The sequence below is a fragment of the Mya arenaria genome, chromosome 14 (genome assembly GCF_026914265.1).
Source record: "Mya arenaria isolate MELC-2E11 chromosome 14, ASM2691426v1".
NCBI lineage: Eukaryota > Metazoa > Mollusca > Bivalvia > Myida > Myidae > Mya > Mya arenaria.
In genome coordinates, this window is record NC_069135.1 from 21717697 (window position 1) to 21731755 (window position 14059).

A 14059-nucleotide genomic window follows, 5' to 3' on the forward strand; every position below is an offset into this window, starting at 1 on the left:
AGCTCCTTACGAGAAGGTTTTCGGTCGGAATATTGCAAAATGGCACAGAGTCCGTTCGGACATTGTTGACTCTTGCGAGAAATTCGGATACGGATTTTTTGAACTCGCAGAGCACTCGGGGACTTGATGAAAATGTTGCACTGAGCTCCCGAGTTCTCACCGAGCTCGTAGAAATGTTCGATGGGAACAGCTAGCAAGGGCCCCGGTGAAAATAGTACGGGTATCGCACCGCGAATCCCAGAATAACCTTGCATGGTCAACGTACGATGTTCGTACAATACTACGGACATCTTATGTAATAAAACTTAATTTCTATAGGTGTATTGACTTCAGCTGACTAGCGAAAATGAAAATTTTCAGATTTCGCCGAACTGGTTTGTTCTTTTCGTACAGACACAGTGCGGTCACCGTCAGAGCGCCGTACCAACTCACGTGATTCGTAGGAGGTACGTCTGAGCTCATTGCGATCTTTGTACGACTTGTCTGATGTGTTCACCAGGGTATTCTACGATTGCATCCTCCAAAGTATTTGAAAGGGCCCGTAGACATGTGACCAGAAGCTACGAGTCTTCGGAGACCGTACGGATTTTGATGGATTCGTATGATTGTATCAATCGTGAGGATACGTGCCAGAACATAAACGCCCAAAAACGGTAATCTGATGATCCATAAACTGCTTCAATTCCCGATGAACTCCTATTTCACTGACTGTTCCAAAGCGGTAACACTTGCTTATAAATATACATCGATGCATTTTTGGTATGTCTGTGGTGTTTTGTATGTGGTTTGAATGTGTTGTTTTGTATGTTATGTGACGCTTGCTCGGTGAAGGTTGGGTTTTGGCCATGTGCTTTAACCAGGGAATCTGTAACCTTGATGATTGGGATGACGTGTTAAAGAAATGCGCAGATGTCCGCATAATGTTTTGAAATCACTAAAAGATATTTGCCTGTCCTGGAATGTAATTGTATTTGTTTAAACTGTATTTACTTGACAGCGATTTGTTTCACGGTGTCGCGTGAGAGAGAAGTGAGGTCTTGGGTAGTGCGGGGAAATTCGGAGTACCTGGAGAAAATCCACTAGACGATCATTTAGGTCGGTGACCACAAACCAGATTCACAAGCGCCTAGTCCAGGAAAAATATATTAAAGATATACATGTACAACCAACCACCATATTCATTCTCGCTTGGTTTAAGTTTCAACCTTGGGGGTAGCGAAAATCATAACATTTATACCGCAATAAAACAAACACAAATGTTTTGAATGTTAAATTTTGTTGTAATTAAATATAGCCCACAAAACCATAGCTTTCGTATATGCATTTAAAAGTATTTTATACAAAATTAAAAGGATCTTAAACTTCATTGTTGACAGGTTTATACTTCAATATAATGAAATGAATCGCAACCTATAAAAGGCGTGCTATTAACCGTTTTATGATTAATGTTTTATGTGTATAACATTTACCTTAATAAATACTGGTAGTAAGAAATAAGTGCGCTCGCGTGCCTATTTGTTTGAAGTAGTAAAATTAAAACATAAACCGTTATCGAAAAAAAAGAAACTATTTAGGTCAATATAATAAACTAAATTGCATTTATTACGTTTTGAGTTTCGATATTTTATATTAGACTGGTACCCTACGTTAATTTTCCTAAAAATATATTTTGAGAAAAGAGTTTAATGGAACCAGTCTATACTGTATCGATACAATTAACCGTTCTAATTTGATGAAACATTGAAACAAGGAGCGTTACATGGGGTGGGGGGTGCGTCCAAGTTTACTTTATATTTCAATATTTGAGTAAGAAAGTAATAAAATACGTGCAAAAGTACCACCAGCCCCAACCCCCAACACGCCCTCTCTAACGTCGAATCTTGGAATCCGCCAGTGTGTGTGTATGTGGGGGGTGGGTCTGAATTGGCCAAGTCGAATATGGCTACATTATAGTAACGTAGTCATTTTGTACCTATAATTTAAGAGTCTTTCACATACTAGCTCGCATGTCCGGCATCCTTGCTTAAATATAAATTTGACGAAACCGTTCTATAACAACACGCTGTTTACTGAACGTTGTCCTTGACAACATGGTGTAAAACAGTTATGCCGTCCCTAACTCTCGTAATTGAATTATACACCCGTGCTTAAGCGCTTGAGAGCCTTCAGTACAAAGGTTTTAGGCTATTTCACCTTACTATACGTACTAATATATCCGCCCGGTTAGCTCAATCGGTAGAGCGTTGGACTGTGAATCGGACAACCCGGGTTCGATTCCCGGGCGGACCAGGTCACTTCTGTTGTGATTGGTTATAAAATCCTTTCTCCGACCATTCGCACTGTAACCGCCTGATAGTCTGCCCAGGATAGGTGTGCGGTTGTTGAACTGTCACTCTGAGACCCTTCAATGTGCTCATCCCGGGACCCGGAGTATAAACTACTAACATCATCATCATATACATACTAATAAGACGAGATGTGTTGAACCTCCGACTTAACTCTGTAATTATGAGTGTTTTGTGTGTGTTTTTTTTCTATCGTTGCTCACTTGAAAACTATTTTAAAGTTTAAGTGTATTTTCATTTTCATTAAACTAAATCACTCCAGTGAACCCTCGTTTTAGGAAAACTTATCCGAGGCCATGTCCCCAAAATTGATCAATAATTATGTTGCTATAATGAGTAGGATTTTGTTTTGACCAATGTACCTTTAAAGATGCCCAAATAAGATTTACCAAATTTAATAATGTTGTTTTAATATTCCAAAAAATGATGAATAAATGTAGAAAACAATGGCTCTTATCTGGGACCAACAATACTTACTGTAATCTTACTCCCAGCTCTTACGAAGGATACCGAGTTTACTATGAAAGAAATGAGCATAAAACACGGTATTTCAACCTTATGAGACTAAACCACAGTAAATCTTGTAGAATTCACCAATCATTTCATATTTTTTTGAGCTTTCTGCTCTTAAATACACAGTTACAATCTTATTATCAGTAAATAATATTTTCCATGAATGTATTATTTAGTAACTAAGTAAAGGTTTATCAGTCAAACTTTATGTTAGTTATAGATGTATATGTATTGATTTTGAGTGAAGAGTGAAACAAACTATTGGTTAAACATTTGGCTTTTGGTCTTGTCCCTGTGGTTTTCATTCGTTAACTTATTTACCTATAAAATGATATGTTAATTAATTATAATTACAGTCCTCATCTCGAAAGTTTAATTGAAAGGGAAATAACCGTTGCTTCGGGGTGCACAGAGCCACCCTCTAAATCTGTCGGTGATGGGAATTTCGAATACCATATACATGAACACTTATCAGCAACCATGTGTTTATATTTCTAAATCCATAATTTGCTATATAAATGTTAAATACCTTGCCATAAATTTTCAAGATATTTTTTTAAGAATAATGAAATGCTTTGCACATAAGTCTGAGAGTCGATAGTTACAATTTAAACCGGTTTAATCGGTTAGCAATATTGTTGTTGAAGCTGAATGAATCTAATCGTTAGACAGTTGGCGGGAAATATGCACGTGAGTTGTCAAAATATTGCAGTTCGACAGACAACAAACGAAATTCACATCTGCCCGTGTGTTTGAAGGCAACTAAACAGAATCAAGGTAACAATTAATAAAAAATGATTTCGCCAAACATCTATATATCAAAGGGAGTCTGATGGAAGTGCCACCTGACCCCCCAGCCCCCCCCCCCCCCCGCTCCCAGTTGACAGTTAATTCCGGAACACCTTTCATTTTTTGACAGTTGAATTCTTATGTGTTAATTATGAACTAGAATCCGCAATTCTATTAAAGAATTTAGTGTTAAGATTGATTGATGGACTGACTGATAGGATCTATGTATGATTGACACAATCAAGATTGAATTACAGTAATATTAACACTTATTTTTTTTTTAAATATGTCAGTTATTGATTGACTGAATGATTAAATGAATGAGTGATTGGTGAAATATTAATTATTAATTGCTGGAAATAAATTGGGTATTATAAATTGATTTAATTATTGATTGAATGATGCAGTGATAAAATTAACAGTTATGAATATTCAATCAAATGGTTCATTGATTGGTTGAATAAGCGATTGATATTTGAATGAGTGAATAAATCATGGGAGTAAAATACAAAATGCAACATGTTTGAGATCTTTTAATGCACCAGTCAGGGTTCGAATTTAGACTCCCATACACGCAAAATGCGAGCGACATTTACAAATTGCGAGTGACTTTTATTCAAGCTCGCAAAATTCTGCGAGTGGCTTTTTCTAGACCACAAAATGTTAAAAGGAAAGTAGAATAAACATGAACTTAACTCCGCTACGTAGTCGAGTGTAAACAGCCTAATAGTGGCATATTTACACTACCAGTATAAAGAAGACAGTACGGAGACACGCTTTAGTAAGTTTTCAAAAATAGAACAAATACGGAAAAAGCCGAGTTTTATCTTGAATCTTTCCGGGATGCTCCGATGCGTGCAATTATACAAAGTGAATACGAATGACGTAATCACCTAGCTCAATCATTGGCTAAATTTAGCGCTTTCGCGCACTATATGTAAACCCCATCATCCTTTGAATATATTTTCGCCCAATTGTCAAAATGAATAGACTTCATCGATCGATATATTTCATGGTCCAAAGAACATTTACTGTTGCTTTTTTTATTTCAAATTTATAATGTTATTGATTTTAATACTTACAGACTTAATGATATCTGTAGCGTGCTTGTCGAATGGGTATTAAATTACCCGATGGCGAGGGTAAATATACAAAGTGAACAATGTCAAAATATTGGACAGCTTTGCTATCAAAAAGCTGCCAGCATTAGATGAGTCTTTCCGTATCCCCCAAATAGAATAAGCCATCAACAAGTTCTAGTAGTCGAATCACTCAAGATTGATACTTTTTAATATTCATAATATGTCTTAGGTGTAAATTTATACTTTAATTAGACAATATTATAAGGGAATAAAGCAAATAATAAAATTGCAAGTTGATTTTTCATTTTGCGAGTTGCCTCAAAATGCACTCGCAAAATTTTGCGAGTGCTCCTCAAAGTTAAATTCGAACCCTGCCAGTCAATTGTAACTACGCCTCTAGAGCCTTCATAGCCGATTTAGATGGTCATTGATTCAAGCTTAATTTAAATGAGATCCTCATCGAGTTCTGCGGCATTTTCAACAAGAACGTCTGCGATCGTAATTAACTGCGGCCGGCGGGAAACGACAAAAAGTGAAACAGTATTATGAATAATTTGCTTAATCCTTCTACAGTGGGTCAATATTCAACTGATTATCTTAAATAGTGATATATATCTGGATTTATAATCGGGGCTTCAAGCTATAAGTTTGATATCGAAGACGAATATTTCATTACTGCGAATGAGTTAATCAAGCGTGTCTCAGTTGATATTCTATATGACTAGGTTAATTAATTCGGAATTTTAATGCTTTCATGGGTTAACAATGACAATTGCATTTATCTTTAAAACCGTATTTAACCAGCAATGCTTCTTTATTACAATTTAAATTTAACAGTTTGGTAATCAACAAACGGAGATATCATGTAATTATCGACGACGACATAGCATATTGCCATGTGAAAATATGGACAGATTTTAACCTTCAATTGGGATAGCTGCAAGCGCATTATTAACACATATAGTTTGTTTAATTGTGTCTTCTGCGACCTACCAATACACGTGATTGGACCGATTGCAAGTGTCTGCTAATTAACAAATAGGCTATAGGTTTGGTAATCAACAAACGGATATATCATGTCAATATCGACGACGACATTGCATATTGCCATGTGAAAATATGGACCGATTTTAACACTCAATCAGGACAGCTGCAAGCGCATTATTAACACATATAGTTTGATTAATTGTGTCTTCTGCAACCTACCAATACACATGATTGGACCGATTGCAAGCGTCTGCTAATAAACAGATAGGCTATAGAGTGTTCAGCGTAGCGGAATAAACCGCTGGTCTGATGGTAACTAGGACACTTTTATTGGGGGTAATTTTGAATGTGTGAATGACCCAAGAATGTTTGAGTATCACAATTTTTACTGACTTAGTCGTTTTGGACTGAAATTATAAAAAAATGAGAACATTTCGGACCAATTTTTTTACACTTTTTGAAACTGAAATCAGTCTAGCTTGGTCAAAATTGGTCCAGACCAGCAAATTGCTGGTTTTTAGAAGCCCTGACTGTAATAAAGATTAAGCAATGAGTTTCTTAAAATATGTACTCTTATGTATCATGCTTTTGTGCATGAAACAGGACCATCTTTCTGGCGTGGTTTGGCATTTAAAAAAAGCCAAAGTCATCATAGTTTGCATGATGCCAAAAAGGTTTAGGCTTATTCGATGAATATAATTATAGTTGGGGGTTCAGTTTCTGATGTCAAAGAGGTATTTGACGTCAAATTTTACCAAAAATGGTTTTCCAAAAGGACATTTTAAAACGGCCACGAAATTCATTTGCCTGACAATAGATGGGGCGCCTTCTCATCACTTCCAGAGATGCTTATTGATTTTGAATAAAAATGAAATTGATAAAATAAAAAGTACAAATGTTTCTCTTAACAACGGTGTTTGACCGGAAAATAGAATTTTCACGCATGATATGGTTCTAGTGAAAACAAGAAAACTGCTGTTGTTTTGACAGGTAAATATATGTTTTTCACATTTTTTTTCTTGATTTAAAAAAATGCTTGTATTTTTCTGTCTAGAAACATGAAACAAGTGCAAACAGTGCATCCCAAATAAATTTCTTAAAGGTACGATGTGTTGTCTGTGAGAAAGCTTAATTTTGACGTTCAGTTGAGCGGTATTTCGGACATTCACAGCCATCCGAATATCAACTGGCAGATAGTGTATGTATGTGTAACTGCATGTGTATGTGAATAATGATTTTATTAATTGACTGTTCTATTAACTAGATATTTAGTTCAAGGTCAAATACAAATTAATACCTTTTTGAACATTATTGAACATTGAAATCAATGTATTTTGAGGGTACAAAAGTGTACAGTTATAATTTTGTCACTGTAAGACTGCAAAATATTTTTAGCACTTTTTCTGATTTATTTTGTCACTTTCATATGATCAATTATCGAGTGATTGACGATGACCTCATCGACACACGTACCAATTAACGGATTAGTGTCAACATGTCCTGTGTTTTACGACCAGTGTCCCGGACAGGCAAAATAGCTGATAATCGATTCCGAGATTATTTTTTTTCGTTTTTTTTATGACTTTCCGGGACAAACATGCACCCTCCGTGACTCCGTGACAGAGATACGATTTCCAGGGCAATCCCGGACGTCCGGGACGTTATCACATGTATGGTAATAATATGCTGGGATCGATCTAAATTTTATTACCCCTATCATAAAAAAGACACATCTGGATTAAAAAGCCGACAATTGATGTTCTTGTGTATGATACACAGAAATGTATTCATTTGCTCATTTTCAAATATCCTGAAAAGTACCTATACAGATAAGGACTGCTTATCAGTAAGATGGCTATTGACTGGGAGGTGTAATCTGGCCACTTGTCTATGTGCTAAAGGGTTAAACCGTTTATGGTAATGGTTTAAGCCATAAAACATTAATTTTCGAACGGAAATATGAAAATATACGATCTGATTTTTTGTCAGCTATCTTAAATCATTGGTTTGCAGAAATATATGCAAAAAATTGCCCTTTGCAAGACAAAAAATAAAAAAGTTATGAAAATGGTGTATCTGTGAGAGTGCAGCTTTAAGTCACTTTCCTAATTTATATTAATCCTTAGGTCATATTAAATAAAAAAATAAAAAATAATTTTCAGCATACATTATTTTCATTGACCTTATTGAAAGAAACATACTGTAATGTTAAAACACTTGTACATTTCTTTTAATTGCAACTACAGATTCTGAAAATTTTAAGAATTCGACTGAAGTTTGGAAATGACTTAGGCCACTACTTTTATATAAATTGGTTTACAAAACCGGCGGGTCTAATTTTCCGAAAAGTACAAAAAAAATAAAAAATGAATTTCACTTTTATTTTCAAAATTATTTTCCTGACCGTATTGGTTTTGGTGCGAAACGAAAGAAAAACGAATCGATAAGAGTACGAATGCAGTGGATCTCGACTGGTTTGTTGTTCCGTAGCCATATTCGCCAATTTATAGTGATATCATATGAGCAAGTCAACTGTTATGGCAGCGCCGTTGGCAATGGCGGAATTGACGATAGGAGTCATTCTTTGTATAAAATAATTAATTAAAATATGAAGGAGTTGTTAAAATAACAATAGCAATAAACATTTGCAAATTTAACAGCCGACACAAACAATAACTGTCACATGATTGTTGTTTTTTCCCGCTAATTTAGGTCATGAAAATATTGTTGTTTATAGATAAAAAAATAAAAGTGTCAGCGGCTGCCATCGAATAAGTAGACACAAATATCTGTAAATTATGTGTGAGAAAAACATTTTATAATATTTTATGGTTATATATCAAATAACAGTGCACAAAACGTGAGTGGTGAAATTGAAAGTAAAATTTCTAAGTTGACACCGGTGACCTAGTTTCACAAGTTCGGTCGGTGGTGTTTATGGATTTTAAATCACATAATGGTTTTGAAATACTTGTCATTGGGTCAATGTAAAGCTTGTGTTTATTCTAGATTACATGTTTATTCATGTTTGGGTTAAAAAACAAACAAAGAGTTGAACACATGTGTCAATGACATTTACTCATGCCGGGAGTTGTGTGCAAAACATTTAGATAAAACAACACGGAAAACTATTTTGAATAAGTCCATTTCAATTTGTAATGAACTTGATATTTTACTATAAATGAGATTTGTTGTAGTCACCAAGGAATACTCTTTAAAATGAAAAAAAATTAAACAAGCATTAAGTATAGATGCCCTGTGAACGCATATATACACAAAATGGCGGAGTTGGGAGAAGATGAAAATATCCGATACATAATTATGGATTTCTCTGTCAGTTTGCTATCATTGGTACATAAAGTTAAGCCACATGCTAGATTTATTATTTTGCTATGTGATTTTTATGTACTGATGTGGTAATTTGCTGCAAGATTTGAATTTGAAATGGATTTGGTGAACAGCCCATGGTAAGTATCCCGGTCCGAAAATATCCAGACTTATCATGAATCGGGTTACACACAACTAGGACCCCGCATGGTAAGAGTTATTAAAACTCAAATCTAGGTCTTGTTAGGCTTTTAGTTTTTCAGGAATTGTTTTCACAATATTAAAGCTCAAATGTCTTCATAAATGTTACTTCCTTATTTACAAAATTGGTAATTATTTCACTTTATTGACATTTTCCAATATTAAAATAACTTAAATAATGTTTAGAAAATGTAATGTATTGTTTTAATACAGTGCAATTTTTGTGTATTTTAATGCGTAAAATTCGCCTCCTCTTTTTTTCAATTTAATATTGGTAAGTTTTTAAGTGTTCTGCATTCACTTTTGCTTTAGCATACCCTTAAAGCTAAACAGATGTCTTGCTGAGTGATATTCAATGTATCTTTGATTAAAAGTGTAGTTTATACATGTAAACATGTTTTATAGTCAATATCATTGATGTTTTATATGCACAGTATGTAAGATTTAAACTGTGTGTTTAATAAGAACTTTGAAACTTTGAGTGTATTAAAGCATGCATTAATAGCAGTTTAAGAATTTAAAATGACAAGTAAATGATATAAAAGAAATTTTCACTGTTTTTATGTTGTTTTCTGATTTTCACCCTTTAAGAGTATGTTTTGTGACTTTTTTCCTTTTTTTTTTTTTTTTTTTTTCGACCACCCAGTGGACATTTTTTCCAAAAAATCTTGTAAACCAAAAAATAAAAAAGGAGTGGCCTTATGGTGCTTTATGAATACAGCCCCTGGACTATACATGTGAATAAAATTGATGTTATAAATTCTTTACCGGTACATGGTATGACTAACTGAAATGATTTAGATACATTTTAAACAATTGCAATAGTACTAGTTTAATCAATTTAAAACATTTTTTAATACATACTACAGAAACTGTAATAAGGTTATAGAATGGCGAAAAGCGGGCGGGTGGGCGTTAACAATTCTGTGTTAAAAGTTTTTATTTTCTGTAATAAAATCAAGAGTTTTTATCCAATGGTTATCAATCTTGGTCAGACTATTTGTCGGCATGTTATCTTGAATATATTTGAATATGGGTTATCTCAGGTCAAAAACTAGGTGACTAGGTCAAATCTTCAGAAGAAATACTTCAGGGTAATGAATTCAACAATTTCTATCAAATATTGATAAAACATGGTCAGAATGCTTGTCTGCATTATATCTTGCAAATTTTTTTAATATGGGTCAACCCGGGTCTTAATCAAATCTTAGGCCACAACAAATTGATCATTTGTTCGTCGGATTTGCCGCACCTAAAATTCGAAAAACGAAAAAAAAAAAAAAAAAACTTTTTTTTTGCGCCCGCACTTACTATTTGGCCGCGCATATTATTTTTTTTGTTTACTTCTGAATTTCCTCTATTTTCTGAAGTTATTTTACTAAGAATTTATTCCTTCAACGTCAACTTCGCCTTTTTTGAAGGTATTTCCATGCTTTACATTCTTCGCGAGCAAAATTTCCTCGTGTCAGGACAAAATCAGGTCCGGGTAACCGCAAAACAGCCGATATTTGTTGACAGTCTTTTTTGTCGGGAATATTTTGCAGGACGCACCGTTGTTATTTATTTCCGGTATTAATTTTCGGGTTACTTTCAGTTTTCGTAATGTAAAATACACGTTTTAAATGAAAATCAGTGTCAAAGTCAATGGATTACAGTCTTCAGTAAACAACAACAGTTTCACAGCGTCGAAGTCAATAATTATCTATGTGTGTTTTAAGTAATTCATTGTTTTGTACTCAAAATTTTGTGCTAAATAATAACTAAATCGGATTTTAAGTGCAAAACTTATATTAAAATACACGGACACAGGACTTAACACAATTGAACATGTTTTGGTGAGTTATTTTTTAAATTTTCTAAAATGCATTTCTCAGTTTTCATATAATCATAATCGTTATAAACAGATAAAAATAGTAGGACTTGTAAATGTTTTAGAAACAGCCTGTACATTGAATTTATGAACCAGTCAATCCACGCCCCCTTCCCCCCCCCTAGGTCCTGGGGTATACCACGGATAGTCGGGGAAATGGGCCAAGTTTTTACCTTCCAGGTGGCCCCACAGTGCCAGGTGAATGCAGTGGATATACCCGGGGTTGGCTGGACTGAAAATCAAAGTCCCCGCTATTCCCCGGACCTTGGGGCGTGGTTACAATTGACTAGTGCATTACATACACATGGACAGTATAAAAAAACATCAGTAAAATCAGAAAATAAAACCTTTTATAAGTAAAATGACTGTTTTAATTTTCTCAATTCTTCGTTTTTATCCACTTGTTTTCTTTGATCCATTTGTATAAAATGGTCTGTAATTAAGGTGGCCTGTTTCTTATGGGCATTGGTTTATACTATTTTTTTTTAGCTCGATTGTGACGAAAGCTGATAGCTTATAGAATCACTCTCGAGTCCGTTTCCTGGGCAGAAACCAGTACTGTGTCCTTTTTTTGAGAAGCTATGAGAAAGTACCCCTGGTGGGGATCGAACCCACAACCTCTTAGGTGAGAGGCGGACACCTATACCACTAGACCACTCTCACCCTCTTATGGGCATTGAAGCTATGGAGGCCGACATGATATTCTTTTTCAAGGCACGGACCTATAAACCATAGGTTCGGGGTAAAGGCGGGTTCTTTAAAGGGAAATATCTTTATTCCACCACCTGCTCTAATATAATGACTGGTGCCACATTTGCAGATTTGTTTGATACTGCTTCATTTATGTTGTCCCGCAATTTAATCCACAGTGTCTTTTTATGCCCCCACAAAGTGGCGGCATATAGGGTTGCCCTTGTCCGTACATACGTCTGTCTGTCTGTACGTACATACGTCCCGAAGATTGTTTCCGATCTAATTCTTGAAAACTGTTTGTCCAATCCTCACCAAACTTTAAACACATGTTTGTGACCATAATATCTTGATCAAGTTCGATAGTCATGGAAATCGCTTTAGTCATTTAGGAGTTACGGCCCTTTTTTGCCAAAAATACTTCAAAAATATATGTTTCCAATCTAATTCTTGAAAAGTATGTGTCCAATCCTCACCAAACTTTACATACATGATTGTGACCATAATATCTTGATCAAGTTCGATAGCCATGGAAATCGCTTTTGTCATTTAGGAGTTACGGCCCTTTATTTGCAAAAAAAGACTTGAGATTATCCTGAATAATCATTATGGCTTATTTTCTGTGACAAAAAATCGAAGTGGGGGCATCCGTGTCCTATGGACACATTTCTAGTTTTAGATATGTTGTCTGTGTTATTTACATTTTCAATCTTCTGAAATGTCAAAGTCACTAATAGTTGACACCAATTTAATCAAGTGCTTCAAGAGGTTCAAATTTAGGCCTGACCCAATATTTAGAAATGCTCAAATCATGAATAACTCTTACAAGTCTAAAATGTTTTTTTTGTAATAGTAAGTTACAGAATGAATACAATAGTTTTCTTTTTGGTCTTCGAATAATTGTATGTTACTATGAGGAATGTTGTCTTTACAATAATCCACGTTTAAATTGAAGTTAATAGTAAAGCACTGGACCTTATTGCCATTTGTTAAATATTGAGAGAGATTTTCATGTCACTGTGATACAATCAAAACCTTTTCATTAATAACTGAACATATGTTTGCAATTAAAAAGCATTTCTTGACATAATTGTATGATAAATTTGGTAACAAATATACTTTTTATTTTTTTTTTATTTTTCGCCTTGCGCTCGCCTCTGATTTGCCTTAAATTCAAAAAAAAATTATTTTTTTTTTTTTTCGCTCGCTCGCTCCTACTTTTTTTGGGCAAAATCCGTAGAACAAATGATCAATTTGTTGTGGCCTTAGGAAAAATATTTCCACATCATAAATTCAACTCTTTTTTTTATGAAACTTGGTCAGAATATTTGTCTGCATAATATCTTGCTTATTTTTTATATTGGTCATCCCTGGTCAAATTCTAGGTCACTAGGTCAAATCTTAGGAAAATGTTTCCACGGTCATAAAATTCAACAATTTTTGTCAAATCTTGATGAAACTTAGTCAGAATATTTGTCTGCATAATATCTTGAAAGTTCTTTAATATAGGTCATCCCCGGTCAAAATCTAGGTCACAAGGTCAAATCTTAGGAGAAAGAATTCCATGGTCATAAAAATTCATTAATTTTTTTCAAATCTTTATGAAACTTAGAATATTTGTCTACATGTTGTCTTAAACATTTGTGAATATGGGTCACTGCAGATCAAAATCTAGATCACTAGGTCAAATCTTAGGAAATGATTTCCCGCTGTCATAAAAAAAGTTCATTGCTTACCAAACCTATCAGTATCAGTCAACAACTAAATTCAATTGCTATTTTATAAACACAAATCCCAATCATGAATTTCATATCTACCCATATTTTTCAAAAATTTAAATTTAATTTAAAAATATTTGTGTACATGAAATCTTAGATTATAAAGTGTGTCATCTAGGGTCAAAAACTAGTTCTCTCGGACAAATCTTTTTGGAAAAGCTGATGTATTTATAAAATGTTCCTCACACAAATGGAATAGTTTCTGTTGATCAGGTTATTTGTATGAACGATATCTCCGATAAGTATAAATATGGGTCTTTTTGGTTAAAAATACTAGATCACTAGCTCAAATCCTAGGTTTAGGTCAAATAAAAAATCTGGGTTTAATGCGATGTTACCGCATTCAGGCGTCTTGTTGTACATTCAGATACTGCAAGAACAGTCACATGCTTTAGTGAGAATTTTGTCATGATTGGTTTTGATTGCCATCCATTGCCTGATGTAGCAGCCTTTCACCCCTAAGTGTAGAGTTGTATG

General features: G+C 34.4%; 1 non-coding gene across 1 annotated transcript; it reads left to right on the forward strand.

The window, feature by feature from the left end:
• The first annotated feature begins 2217 nt into the window (after nt 1–2217).
• Nucleotides 2218–2294, forward strand: Trnah-gug (transfer RNA histidin (anticodon GUG)). Its single transcript has one exon. It is a non-coding gene; the product is annotated as a tRNA-His (tRNA).
• Nucleotides 2295–14059: the final 11765 nt, after the last annotated feature.